Raw genomic sequence first — 13,673 nt, forward strand, 5'->3', positions numbered from 1 at the left:
CATTCCACCTCTATTATTTTTTGATAAAGAAAAAATACTGAGTTGCCATAGTGAGTCAGTAAAAATCTCTATGTGCTGTTCTATGAGGCCCAAGCACTTGAGCATACAGTGCCTTGGATGACCCTGTACGCCTGCACAGAGCTCTAACACCCAAGCTCGTGTTACTTTATGCATATGTCTGCTCACTAAAGCTATACCTGTGAGTTTTTATATTTTAGTTTTCAAAATGTCAGTTGAAAATCAAGCCCTGAGGGCTGACTTCCAAGTTAAAATCTGAGGTGATCTGTGTTCTCAGAGATTTTAATAAATACTGCAGTCATTAAAACTTGTGCTCCTAAAATGTCCAAATGTTAACGAAAAAATAAAAGGAGAGATTTTCAAACTCAGAAAAAGACACAACAGAACTAAAATACAATTGCCTCCTTTAAATGTCTTAATGTATATTGTTCACAATTAATGCCTGTAACATACTTGGAGATCCTTAGTTATAAATACACATCTACATAGAGGACTTATGTGTGATCTATTGTGGTTATTAAATGCTATTTGATATTCTTAGAAAGTAACATATTCTGATATTAACTACTTTTACCCCCATTAAGATGTTATGTATTTACTTTCAGTAGAAATATATTTGCAGAAATCAGTGAGGAGAATGGAAGCCAAAGATCAGTATTCCACTTAGCAGCATCAATACACTCTTATCTTTTGCCGGTTAGACACTGAAAGGTATATAATTTAAATAATAGGTGGATAGGCATGCCCCTGGTACAAATATTTAATGATTTATAGTGATGCATTTCTAAAATACTTCTTCAGATAGATTTGTGGGAGCTATTCTGGGTAGAGGAAGGCACCTTCACCTTGTGAGAGTGCAAACCTGAAAAAGCATTCGACAAATGAGAAAGATAAAGTCATATTTTGGAATCAGGACAAAATGAAGACTAACAGGCACTGCCTAAGGTAATGCACATTAAGCTATTTAGAGTGCTTTCAACTGACAGCATTCATTTTTTATCCTCCTGACTTGAAGAAGCCCAATGACAAAATACCCATTTGAGATAGTCAGTGACCAATCATGTCTCAGGCATCCAGAACAGAAAATTCCAGTGATTATTTTATCAAAATTAGTTTGAAGGATATCTGAGAGGTAGAAGATCATCAGGGTCTATTCCATCATGGATATTCTATTCCCACTGGTCCACAGTATTCCCTGAAAAATGGAAAAAAAAAAAAAAAAAAAAGAGAGAGAGAGAGAGAAAGTAGATTGGAGACTTAGGGCAAAACTTTACAAAGTAAGAGAACAAAGAGGAGAAAGTGATTCATTGTTGCCCCTTGCTTAACAGAAGAACAGCATGCCTGAAGCAGGGATCTTTCAGTCATCTAAACTCATGTGTAGACCCCTTTGATTCAGCAGGCTGGTCTGAACGGCAGCCAAAAGAGTCCATAGCGCAACCTTATTGGCTCATCAGTTGTGTCTCAGAATAAGCAAAGTGCCAGACACGACCAAACAGTGCATGTGGCAAGTGTAGTGGCAGTGCGTGAGCAAGTACTCGAGTCAGAAGGTCATGGTGGCAATCCACGCTGAGAATCCAGAACTAGATCCACCTCCGCAACCAGAAAAGATAGGCCATGCTGGCAGATGGCATGAAGACTGCTGCAATAATCTACTGTGTAGCAAATCAAAACAAAGCCATAATAAGCAAAGGCAATTAGGCATTCTGCCTTGAAAAAATCAACACAATCTTTTCTCTGCTGTTCAGTTGTTTCATGACTGTATCTGCTGTATGTTTCCTGCATCAGATAAGCCTCTTCCCCAATAAATTTAAAAACTAGTGCCTTCCTATAAATCCAAAAACTATCCCTGCTTAAGTACATCACTGTGTAGTTATTTTATCACTGATTCCCTACTGTGATATTAACTACATTTAAATTCATGTGATACAAAAAACCTTCGACCCTCATTTCAGCTAGTAATGAATTAATATGATGAATATTATTATATATGAAAGCAAACAATTAAATACAGTTCCATCTTTGTCTTCAGGGACAGTAAGCCTAATATATGGGTGGAATTTTATGTTATTTCACTATAAAAGCCATTAGTGAAACAATAAATTGTATATAATATAAAAACTGAGCTACTGAATACTTTTTGAGTTTGCTTCTGGTAATTCTTACTGTTAAAATGTCACATAATTCAGCCTTCATGGAATAGCAGTAGAATGTAGCCCCTAACTGAAATTGTTGAGAGTATTTCAAAAAGGATGAGTAGTAAATTATTCTGCTTATTTATTATTCAGATTAAGCATTCCAGAAACATTTCCTATTCTATTAATTAATAATTTGAAAACTATTCAATGCAGAAAGCTGTGAAGGAACAGCCTTTTAGAATACGATTGTTTCTTCCATGTGCAGAGTTCTGAATGCAAAAAAAAAATTCCTAAGCTGCATGCTTATTTGCTAAAGAAATGAACAAGTAGCCTTCCTACTCATCCCTTTTTCAGCTTTCCAGTTACTCCTGTGTCCTGGCTGTCTACTCTTTATAGGATTCAGTCTAAAAATAATCTAAATACTAAGTGGTACTTGATCACCTAATGTATCAAATTCTGTTTATCTTATTTTATATTTCTCCATAAACTGGCTGCAATATATGTGCAAAAGCCAGCAAATTTAGCTTAAATGTTCTGGTAGCTACAATAGTGTAAGCTAGGCAAGATTTATAGGGAGACATAATACTTTTTAGTAGATCAAGTGATGCACTGGAAAAAACAAGTAAGCCTTCAAATATAGAAAGCTTACTTCTGAATTAATTATGCAAACACACATACATATGCACAGACTGAGCAGGTGGAATTAAAAATACAGAACATAGCTCAATATCCAGATTCAATCTTTTGTATTCCAATTTTACCCCAAAACTCACTTCTTTCAGAAATCTCTGAAACTGGCAGTACTACATTAGATGTATTATAATCAGTCCTGGGAGAAATGAGATTCTTTAGCCCCCATAAAGAGGGCTGGGAATTTAAGGCCTCAATCTGTCCAGCTCCCTCAGTTTGCCAGTTGTAATTAAATAGACCTACAATTTACATTTTTTTCACAGCACTTTGCATACAGTTAAGTCTTTTAAAATGAAATTACCAAAAGATGTTTGCCCTTTATTTATAGTAAGACAAAATTTCTGTTTATTTAGTACATAAGAGCTCACACTGAAAATTGGTATTTGAGATTACAACAAACTATTTGTTTGAAAATTGTAAACTTGCAGACATTCCTAACATTAAGACAGATGTACCAGAAGTACATTCTACTCATCATTTTCTGACATTATAAAATGTACATTATCTTATAAATAAAAGATTTAAACATGCTTGTGACTGCAAAATTTATGACTGCTTTGGCAAGTGTGTGTGGTCCAGTGGAATTCAACTCCCTGGACCAATCTTTTACAAACATACAATAATCTTCCTTCAGGCAAGAGAGCTGCTTTTTTATTTATGAATACATAGTTAATATTACAAGCAGCTATGAAGGAGAAGAAGGAAATCAGAACACATCAAAGATCAGAACATTCCAAAATAGGTAAGCGAAAATTTCAAAAAGAAGCTTTTAAAATTCAATTAAAAATCATTCCGTATTGGATACTATTCACAAAATTTGCTGCTTTTGGATAAAAAAGATACCTTCACAAAGCCAATACATTGCCATAATGTTATAGTTAGTAATCATCAACACACTTTCCCATATAATTTCTAGTTGCATCATTCTCATGAACACGTTACGAGAATACAAAGCTTAATGAATGAAAGAAACCTCCGTAGATTTGCATAAATTCCTTAATTTGGCTCTTAAGGTATTAATGGACTGGAAAAAGCTGCAGAAGGGTGGCACTGTAGCCAACAAAGTAGTCCTAGTAGTCCACCTTGAAAAAGTCAAACTCAATCTTAGAGAAAGAAAATTATGAAGAGAGGGCTAGATCCAGGAATAATTACCACATTTTTCAAGGGCACAAGCAGAAATGAAGCTGGCCCTCTGCAGCGGGGTACATTTCAATTTAATGGCTGACTAGTTCTGAAAAAGTAATGCTGGGATAAAATCCATGTAAATAAAATCAAATTCAGGCACTGTTTCTATAGACGCCTTCTGGGGCATATTTTGCCATCTTGGAAATGTTTCATAACTATAGGCAGTTCCTTACTTAAAAAGCAATTCCAGTCAAGGACTGTTTACCCCAAAAATTTAAATCCAGTGCAAAGTATCTGTATAATGTTCTAGATCTGAACTGCTTTGTGAAGTATTTTCTACACTCATGTGAACTGTTCAAACCAGAGATTAATCGCTGGTTTTTGCATGATGCATTTATGATATAGAACCATATTTTCTGAATAACCAATCATCAATGAATGCTTATGCAGATATACTATGCTATGCTTAAAACATTAGATTTGTATTCGCATTTCAAGCTTGACTGTAACCTCGACTGTAGGATTGCAGAACCCTCCCCCATGCTACTCGCAGTAAATCATGTCCGGCATCATCAAAAGAAGCATTACAGCAGCCAGCGATCACCCATATGTCACAATCTGGGGGGAAAAATAGGCAGTTACAGCTATTCTACAGTACCAAGTATACTGCTGCAGAGAAAAGAAGCATATCATATCAATCAGGCAGTTGTGGAAACTCTGTGTTTCTCATTCAACATAAATTGGCATTGCAACCCCAAGGAATCATCGTATATGTTTTGGAGTAAATTAAATTTCTTCTCTAAGAATTAGTCTGTGCAAAAGTTGTGCTGGGCAAACTAATTTCTCCATGTGTTTTCCATTTTGCCTACATTCAGTTAGATTGTAGCAGATTTGAAATTTCTCTTGGGAAGATGTTCGTTGTAAAAGGTAATTGGGATAGCACAGCTTGTGAAGCTTCTGAGCAGTAAAAATAAAGGCAAATGTTATGTTTATTTCCAGACATTGTAAAAGCTTTGCATGGCTTTTAAAGTTTATTAGCACAGCTGTAGACAGAAAACACCTATAGTTAGGTAGGTAACAAAGATCCCCAAGTTTACAATTACATTCCCAATGACTACTTTGAATATAAGTCCCATAATAGTGCTCAGTGATCTGTGGCATCTTTCATCCAGAGCCTATTTTACCGATCATGTTTATGACTGAAATGCAGTAACCAGGGAAAACATAACAATTGCTTAATAATGCAAAGTTTCTCTAAACTAGATAAAGTTTAGAGAAAATAATGAAAATGAGTTTCATAATCAACTGCAACTTCAAAAAGAAAAATATTAAGACTTCAGTTTGACCAGCTGGAGCCGCTTTCCATGTTACAGATCATATGGTTGGATCTGTAATTACCACATGTGCAACTAGGCAATTAACTTTATCCAAAAGCTATTTCTTGCAGCACAATACCATTCCCTAATACCTGTCACACTGGCTGATGTCAGTTTTCAAGGGTACATAACCCCATTTAAAATAACTGGATTTATCCACACTCTTATTTAATCTAGGCTTATGCCCTAATTTCCTGACCACCCCAACATTTTTGCTTAGCATGCTGATGGCTTCTCAGTACTGTTCCGGAGAGAGCCAGCACAGTAAACTAAACTAGAACTTAGGTTTCTATGAAGTGAATAAGTTTTCAGAAAACTACTTTTATTTCCTGCCCCTACATGACATGAGTATACACAGTTCCTGTTTCCAGTTCAAAGTCAAGCAGGGTAGCTTGATTTGTGGTTGACTTTGGTTGACTGCATACTGGAACAGAACAAAAGAGAAGCAATTAAATCCACTATCACTATTATATAACAAATACTAGTGAGTCTGATGCCTGTTACCTCCCTGAGTCCACTACCTGCCTGTCCTAAACTGAAACAGCCACAGTCAGGACCACTGCTGCGCCAAAGTTCAGGTCTCATAACAGAGTCAGACATGCAGTATAAACCTCAGCTGTACATGCAAGAATTTACTGCAGTCCTGTTTATCTACTTTAAATCACTGGATCATAGCGTAAGTTTGAAGGATGCTCTGAGCCTCTGTATGCCAGGCACCACCCACTTCTCAGCTTCTGTTCTTTGTTTCTTGCTTCCTGTCACTGGTTGCAATACCCTTATTATTATTCATTTGGTAAAGGTCTAGGAAGGAGTTAACATCCTTCATAATACCTCGATGCTTTTCAGTTTTCTGGTCTTATTTATTGCTTCCTTACCCTGAATTCTATGCCACACTGGGAACAACAAACACTGAAATAAACATCATTCCAAACTTGGATTCATTAAACAGGACTTTACCATAGTATTTGTTCTTAAACTGTCCATAGTAAGCTGATAGCTCCTTCCAGACCCCAAACTAACACTTGCAGATGATGATGACTGAGAATTCCAAGAGCTTTTTGTTTCAGTGCCATTCTCACCATACTGCTCTTGCTATTTGTAAGAAGATCACATAATCATATTCCTATTTTTCTCCACTGGCAACATTATCTGCACTGATTACAATATACACAGGGCAAAGGTTCGACCATCTGGCCATAGATGCCAAGCTGAGATATTTTCCAGTGGCAGCATCTGGTTTCCATGCAAAAGGCAGTGCGTTTGCAGCTTTGGGCCTGTTATACTGTAGGGCTACAGATGCGTTATCTAGGCTGCCAGATCTTCTTGGATTGCTTTCTATTGATTCATCTTTAATTCTGTAACATTTTCTCTTTATTATTATTTGTTTGGTAATGGTCTAATTAGGAACAAAAGTTATCCTATATACTCTATCCTGTATATCTCTACATATGTTTATTTATATCATTCATCCACCAGATACTCAGAAACAAATAAGCCAAAACTATTATACAGAGATGGTTTTGCAAGTGCCTAGCACCAGAAAGAAGAGCTCATCAACTTCCAACAGGTGTGTAAAGCAATAATTCCCCCCCAACATCATTTTCTAGTTGGTCCAAGTTGTGTCCTACCTGTGCAATGGGTGTAGATACTGCTGACAAATGAACAAAAGAAAATTTAGGTCAAATACAAACCAATTGTTTTGAAAGGGAGACTTATTTACAAAACAATCATCACATGAAACAAATAGAAATTAAACAAGAATGAAAATAATAGAATAATTTACTGGTGAGAAAAGCCAGGCTAAGGAAGATACTTCTGTTTCATGCGTGAAAGAAATAAACAAGCAGGATGGAAATAAGTGGTCTTGAATGGAAGCAGAGAAAGAAGTCTGACATTCTAATCTATAATTTACAGACCATAGCATGTCCTCAGCTGTGTAACAACTCTGGCCCTTAGGTGCTAACATAATACATATAATAAATGGTAGCATGCAGGAACATCATTCAACACACCACAAAGCTGTTAACATTTCATAAGGCCTGGCACATGCCAAACTGAAAAAATTTTCAGTGTTTGCTTGAGAGAGAGTTTCAATAAATGAAAACATGAAGCTCAGAATTTAAGACTGAGCACTGTTTCTGTAAAATCTCTGCAAAAACATGCTATAGGATTTTTCATATATCCTATGCCACCTTTTTTTCTGTGTGATGTTAGTAAATGATGGATATATTAGAGAGTCCAGAGAGTCAGGAACTAGCTTGTGACAGAGACCAGGAAGAAAGTCACAGAAAAGAAGATAGTAGACAAGTTTAATTTGTCATTCTAATTACACCACACTGGAGAATTTTAAACTGTCTTTCAGACAGAAATCCGTAATTTTATCAAATGATCTAAAAGAATATACATGTAACATCATTCATATACCGAAACTAAGAAAACTCATGAGAAGATGCACAAATTCTTTGCCCATCTCTGCCATGGCAGCATAGTATGTAGCTGCAGTAATTGTTTACCCTAGACAACATACCCCAGACAACAAACATTCAAAATTAACCCAAGCAGGGTTAATTGGTCCCACTACAATAACAATTCTACACTGATTGTAGAGTATTTCTGCCAGAGGCAGGAGTGCACAGAGCAGAAAAATGAGTTTGTGGTGGAGCATTTGGACGTGGTATTCATGTACCATGTACAGAAAAGGGAATATCTTGCTATTATACCAGCAGGCCTGAAGATGTAGTAGCATGCTAGCTCCCAAGTGTCAGGAATAAATATGTCCCACTGGAGGACTACATTGATTCAAGTGGAGAAAAGATTTCCCTTATGTACAGATGCTCCTTGTCCTCTGTTGTAGAGAACCACAGCAGGAATTTTATGTTTGAACATATGGGCAAGTTAGTCATGCCCTATCTACTCAGAGAAACAAACAGAGCCAGGCTGGATAGCTTGCAGGGCAGAACAGTTTTTTCTTACAACCCTGTAAAAGGCCACAATGGTGGCAGTGCATTTCTATTTTAATCAGTTAATAGAAGCAATTTCTGATTGTCTGGCCAACTGAGGGCTAGAGAGATGGAAAATTTTACCCATATATTACGTATACATTGTACCTATATACTACTAAATGGATTTGGTCCTTTTCACCTTTCCTCTTAGGACAAGAGTTCTGCCTTTTTCCTAACAAAAGACTCTGTGGATGGTATATTTTTATGAGAAGACAGAATTGTCTTGAGCTGAAACTCATATTTCAAACCATACAAATGCAGTGTGCAGCAAGCCCAGGCAGGTCAAAGGGAACAGATTAAATCCACTCAATGCAACATTGCAGAATGCTATATGCTGTGCAAAGATATACATGACCTTTTTCCAGGACAGAGATCATTAACTTTTAGTGATATAACAAAGCTTGAGGAATGGATTCGGTATAAAAATAACAGCATTGCTAAACAATGGGTTGACTTCTAAAGATTTCAAAAAATGATTACCTATTCTTCATGACAGCCTAACATGTTTATGTCTTTTGTAATCAGTTTAGTGCATATGCTTTACTATTCATCATGAACTGGCTCTAGGACCATCTCACTCACTTCCAGATGGGACAGCCCTAACCTTTAAGCAAGAGAGTAAAGGACACAAAACTAATTTCTTGTATACAGCTCATACTGAGAATTCATTCTCTGTTGATTTGGAATAGGCTGCATTTCTAATTTTGGAGATTTTTGAGACTCTCTTATTTTTTTATTCATTTTCAGTGATAGGGTGCAGCATAAGATGAAGCCTACATTAAACGAAAATATTAGAATCTCTTGAAACAACGAGGCTTTGAAAAACGCCAATTTCAAAAGACCTACTGCTGACTGCTCTTCAGGTTTAGGTAATATGCCCTCTCCTGACCTGGAGACTGTCTGCCAGAAGATTTCTCTGAGCTTTATCAAAAAATCAAGCTCTTCCAACTGGCATTCTGTACTTACCGGCTCTTCTTAGCCCTGCTTTGCACTTTACCATTCTACTGTAATTAGTAACAGCTGATTCTACTGATATTCTATAGCCTACACAGGGATAACTTTGAGATCATATATATGCAAATCAAAATTTGAACTGATTAAAGTTATTTTTCAAACCAGATTATAGAGAGACAGAAATACACACTACTGAAGCTCCAGTTGGGAAATGGACTCAGCCTCTTTGGCTCAATTCCTCAATGCAACTCTTAAATTTGATTTCATCCACCCTGAGAAATATGCCTGAGCAGCAACGGAGTAAGAATTTAACCAACTTTTCCAGAAGTGGAAACCTCAAAACTCCTGTACAGAAATCTGAGAACACAGCAGGCCTCATTAAGCTATTACTTCAGGATTTGGCAGACAGCAAGTAGAAATAACTAGCAAGAAAGATAATGGCAGATTTTTTTTTTTAATCTTTTTTAAAATTTTATATAAAATGCCCCTTGTTGGTAAGCGTGACTCTGAGTTGGGGCTTAGCCTCTATTTTGCCTTCACTGAAGTGCATAAATCCTGTGCTGTTTCTCAGACTCTTCTTTTGTAAGATTAGACTTTATTGGTAATGTGAAAACAACAGTGCAACAAATTTCAACCATTCTCATCAACTTCTGCATGGCCCCTTCAGGGCCTTTTCTGTCCTAGTTCCCCCGACTCATAAACATTTTCCTATCTTCTAGATTTGGGGTAAATTAAGTAGACACTTACTAGCACAACTCATTCTATGCAGCTCAAGATTCTGGTACTGTAGCCACCACCGTAATCTCTGAACTTGTCATATGCAATCATTTGGAAACTTAATGCAGTGTCTGAGTTTTAGCATTATCAACACAGAGAGTCCTGAATTCGCTGTTGTATTCTCAGACACGTTACCTTAAAAAGCTCTCATCACATCAACATGGTATTTCCACCAGTTAGCAATCTCATAGGGAAATCTATTTAATAAGTTTTAACAACTTTCCCATGTAAATACAGATCTCTTCTTTCTTTTTTGCAGCATATAGGTACACAGCTTATAAACCCATCTCTTCAATACAATAAACAAAACAACACTGAAATACAATGAAATGGTATTAAGTGAGTGTCCACCATTATTTTGTAAAAAACTTAAACTGTACCATTATAGGCACTTTAAAGTAACATCTTTTCTAGTTTTCATCCAAATAAGTCAAGAAGCACGTGTAGAAAATCTGGTTCAAAAGTAGATATAAGCCAAGGCACACAAGAACAATTAGCATTCTCAACTAAACTGAACTGGGTGACAGTCACGATCATTTTCTGTATATGTTTTGAATTTAAAACAAAGTTATTCTGACTATTTTCATACTCTTCCTATGAATAAGTTTAATGAATGTGAACAGTTAAGCAAAGGAAATTTTAGTGAGAATATTCACGATAAGTGGATTTCACACTGCAGAGGAAACCAAAAGCAGCGCAAATTTTAGTACTATTTAATATTGAACCGTACATTTCAAAGTTTGCTTAGTTTCAGCAGTATACAAATGTAAGCTTTTAAATACAGGGAATGGTCTTTAATTAACACAACATATATTTCTGAGTTTACAACAAATGAATGCCTACCCAAAATAATTGTTCATGGATGATTTCAACTCATTATTTCATGATCTGTGTCCATATGAAATTCTGTGGATTACTTAACCAGCTCCAGCTGTGAATCATTACAGAGAAAGCAGGGATCCATTTTGTCATTGTGCTTTTGTTTTAGAGCCAGTCCTCACAAGACAGTTATTTTTTCCTGGAGGGTACTGGACTCTTCAGCTCTTGCTGATTCCAGGAAGTGCTGGCTTTCAGCATTTTGGAGGTCTGGGACCCCAGGCCCTTGTGAGCTTATCACTGTGGCAGCAGACTTCTGAAGTCTATGCTTCAGAACCTGACTTGCTAATAGTTTTCCATTAGTGTCTCTCTTTATAATTTTGGACCATACAAACCGTACTTCCTTCTGCCTGTTTTATCTTATTCAAAGAGTTTGGAACAGTGTGTTTCAGTGAAATCTGCCTTCCAGTTCTAAAGACTTGAGAGCCGCCTAGTGGAAGCCTCTGCATGAATTTCAAAACTCAGTCTAATTCCTTTTAATTGCAGGGTATTATCTCTCTTATGGATATCCCTCCTGACACTGTTCTTACAGCCAAACAAAATATAAAGATTTTAATTTGATTTCAGAAGCTTGCATTTTTTGCAGTAGTATGTATCACTCTAAGACATAAAACTGAAACTAGTAAAACATTTTTTTCTAAGGGAGAATAGGAATTACAAGTGTTGATTCCCCACTATGACAAAAATTTTCTGTAACTTTGCAGATCTCAGCCTCAGGTAGACTCATCAGGTAGAGGGCAGTACTAATAAGGAATAAAATTCTGTAGCCCTGTACCAGTTTATGATATTGTGTTCTGAAAACAATTTGTCCCTGTGTTAAGATGAAGAACAGAAATAATATCTCTTTATCCTGACTTTTAAATATGCCTTTGTGATAGCATATTTAAGCTTATGATATTTTGCTTATGGTATACTTTGGTGTTCTAGATTGAAACAGAAAGAAGGTTGCTTTGAAACTGACAATGATATTGTTCATCTAGTGAAGTCTGAAGAATTGTCTGCAATTATCAAAAATTCAGAAACAACTCTCCCTAGGTGTGGAAGTAGCTACATGTACTAGAATACCACTTCTAAATGAAAACTCACCATAGGGAGCGCTGCTATAATTGATATTCAATGACGTACTATTATAAAATGCTTCAGTTGTTTTAGAGGACAAGCCAGACTACAGATTTCTGTGATAAAGAATATTAAAAATCATAATGTTAAGTTCCTATTTCATTTTGCCTTGAAATAGGATTTGCAGTCATAACTGCCATTCCCAAACCTAATCAAAAAAAAGCCAAGGATGTTCCAAATTGCGGGAAAGCCATCACAAATTTTGTTTTGCACAGATCTGTGATTTCTCCCTGAACTAACTGAAGAAATTAGTCCATTTAATCCCATAGTCTTCATCTGCTGATCATTACACTATCATGACAGCCACAACAAACTCAGAGCGCAGCTCTGCAGGATTCCAGGCTCACCTAGGAGGTAAGAAATAGGATCATTTTAATATGTTTTCCCCCAGTCTCTGAGCTCATTACTTCAGTGAAAAGACAACAGTGCACTTTGTCCAGATGTTCCATAGGACATAATCCAATAAGACTATATGCTTCCTAGAGTATCTATTCTCAGTGCATAACTCTTTAAGGATCTAAGCAAGCAAGCTTTCCATCCTTCCAGGCAGGAATTCTGGAGTAAAGTACTACAACACTGAAGTGGAGGACCAACTGTCTCTCTGCACATCATTGATTCTGCCTGTAAATAGGAACTGGCAGGTTGTTTTTACCTCTTAGGATAAAGCAGCAACACTTATCTGTGCACCTCCGTGAAATCTGCCTGTAAGTTATGCAGAACTGTACCTTGCAACAATCAAGGAAATGGAGGTAAATATCTGCCCTCTGTGACACATTTTCACGCATTCTGTCATGACATATGCTTATACAAAAGCCAGTGGGAAAGCAAAGAGAACTCTGTAAATGTGAGAAAAACCTGCAGAGATAAAAAATGAAGAAAAAAAAAAGTGAAGATGCAGAGACTTCAGAGAAAGAGAAACAAAAACAGAGAAACCCTGTTTGGCTTCAGACACAAAGATCTGTGTCCTAATGATGTCCTAGTACATTAAATTTCTGAGGGAATACAGTGTTAGCATGGCAATGTATCCCTTCAGATATACCATTCAGACATGAAAATAATCAATACATAGAAGCACCCCCAAATGTAACAGACTCAGGTAAGTAAATTATTATTTTTTAAAAGCTATCCTAAGTAGAATTATTATTCTGAAAGGAGAGAACAGTCAAAGACTCCATTAAATTGACATAGAACTTTGTCAAGGATATTAATTTTATCTGGAAAAGCACTCATGATATTGTGATGGGCAACAGGTGAGGGGAAGGGGAAAGGAAAAAGATCTATAAAAAACAGCAACAACTTTCTCTGTAATTCTTGGTCCTATTATAAAGAGGTTGAATATCAGAAGTAAAAAAAGAAATGTTTTAGACTGTTTTACAGCAACAACTGTGATTGTTCGAACAGCTGCAGACATTAGACATTACATCTTCCTGGGAAAAAAATGACCAATGTTCCACTGACTTCAGTAAAACTACACTGATTTATACCAAGTATATACTGACTTCAGTGTTCATCATAAGTGAAAGCAGATGGGGGAGGGATAGGAGAAAAACAAATTATTTTTATTTGTATTTAATAAAATTTGGCCTACAGGCTTTATGTGA

General features: G+C 36.4%; 1 long non-coding RNA gene across 1 annotated transcript in view; it reads right to left on the reverse strand.

The window, feature by feature from the left end:
• Nucleotides 1-13,673, reverse strand: part of LOC134141710 (uncharacterized) — a 59,786-nt gene that overhangs the window by 27,564 nt on the left and 18,549 nt on the right. The gene's annotated exons all lie outside the window — the stretch shown is intronic.

The sequence above is a fragment of the Rhea pennata genome, chromosome 5 (genome assembly GCF_028389875.1).
Source record: "Rhea pennata isolate bPtePen1 chromosome 5, bPtePen1.pri, whole genome shotgun sequence".
NCBI classification, from domain to species: domain Eukaryota; kingdom Metazoa; phylum Chordata; class Aves; order Rheiformes; family Rheidae; genus Rhea; species Rhea pennata.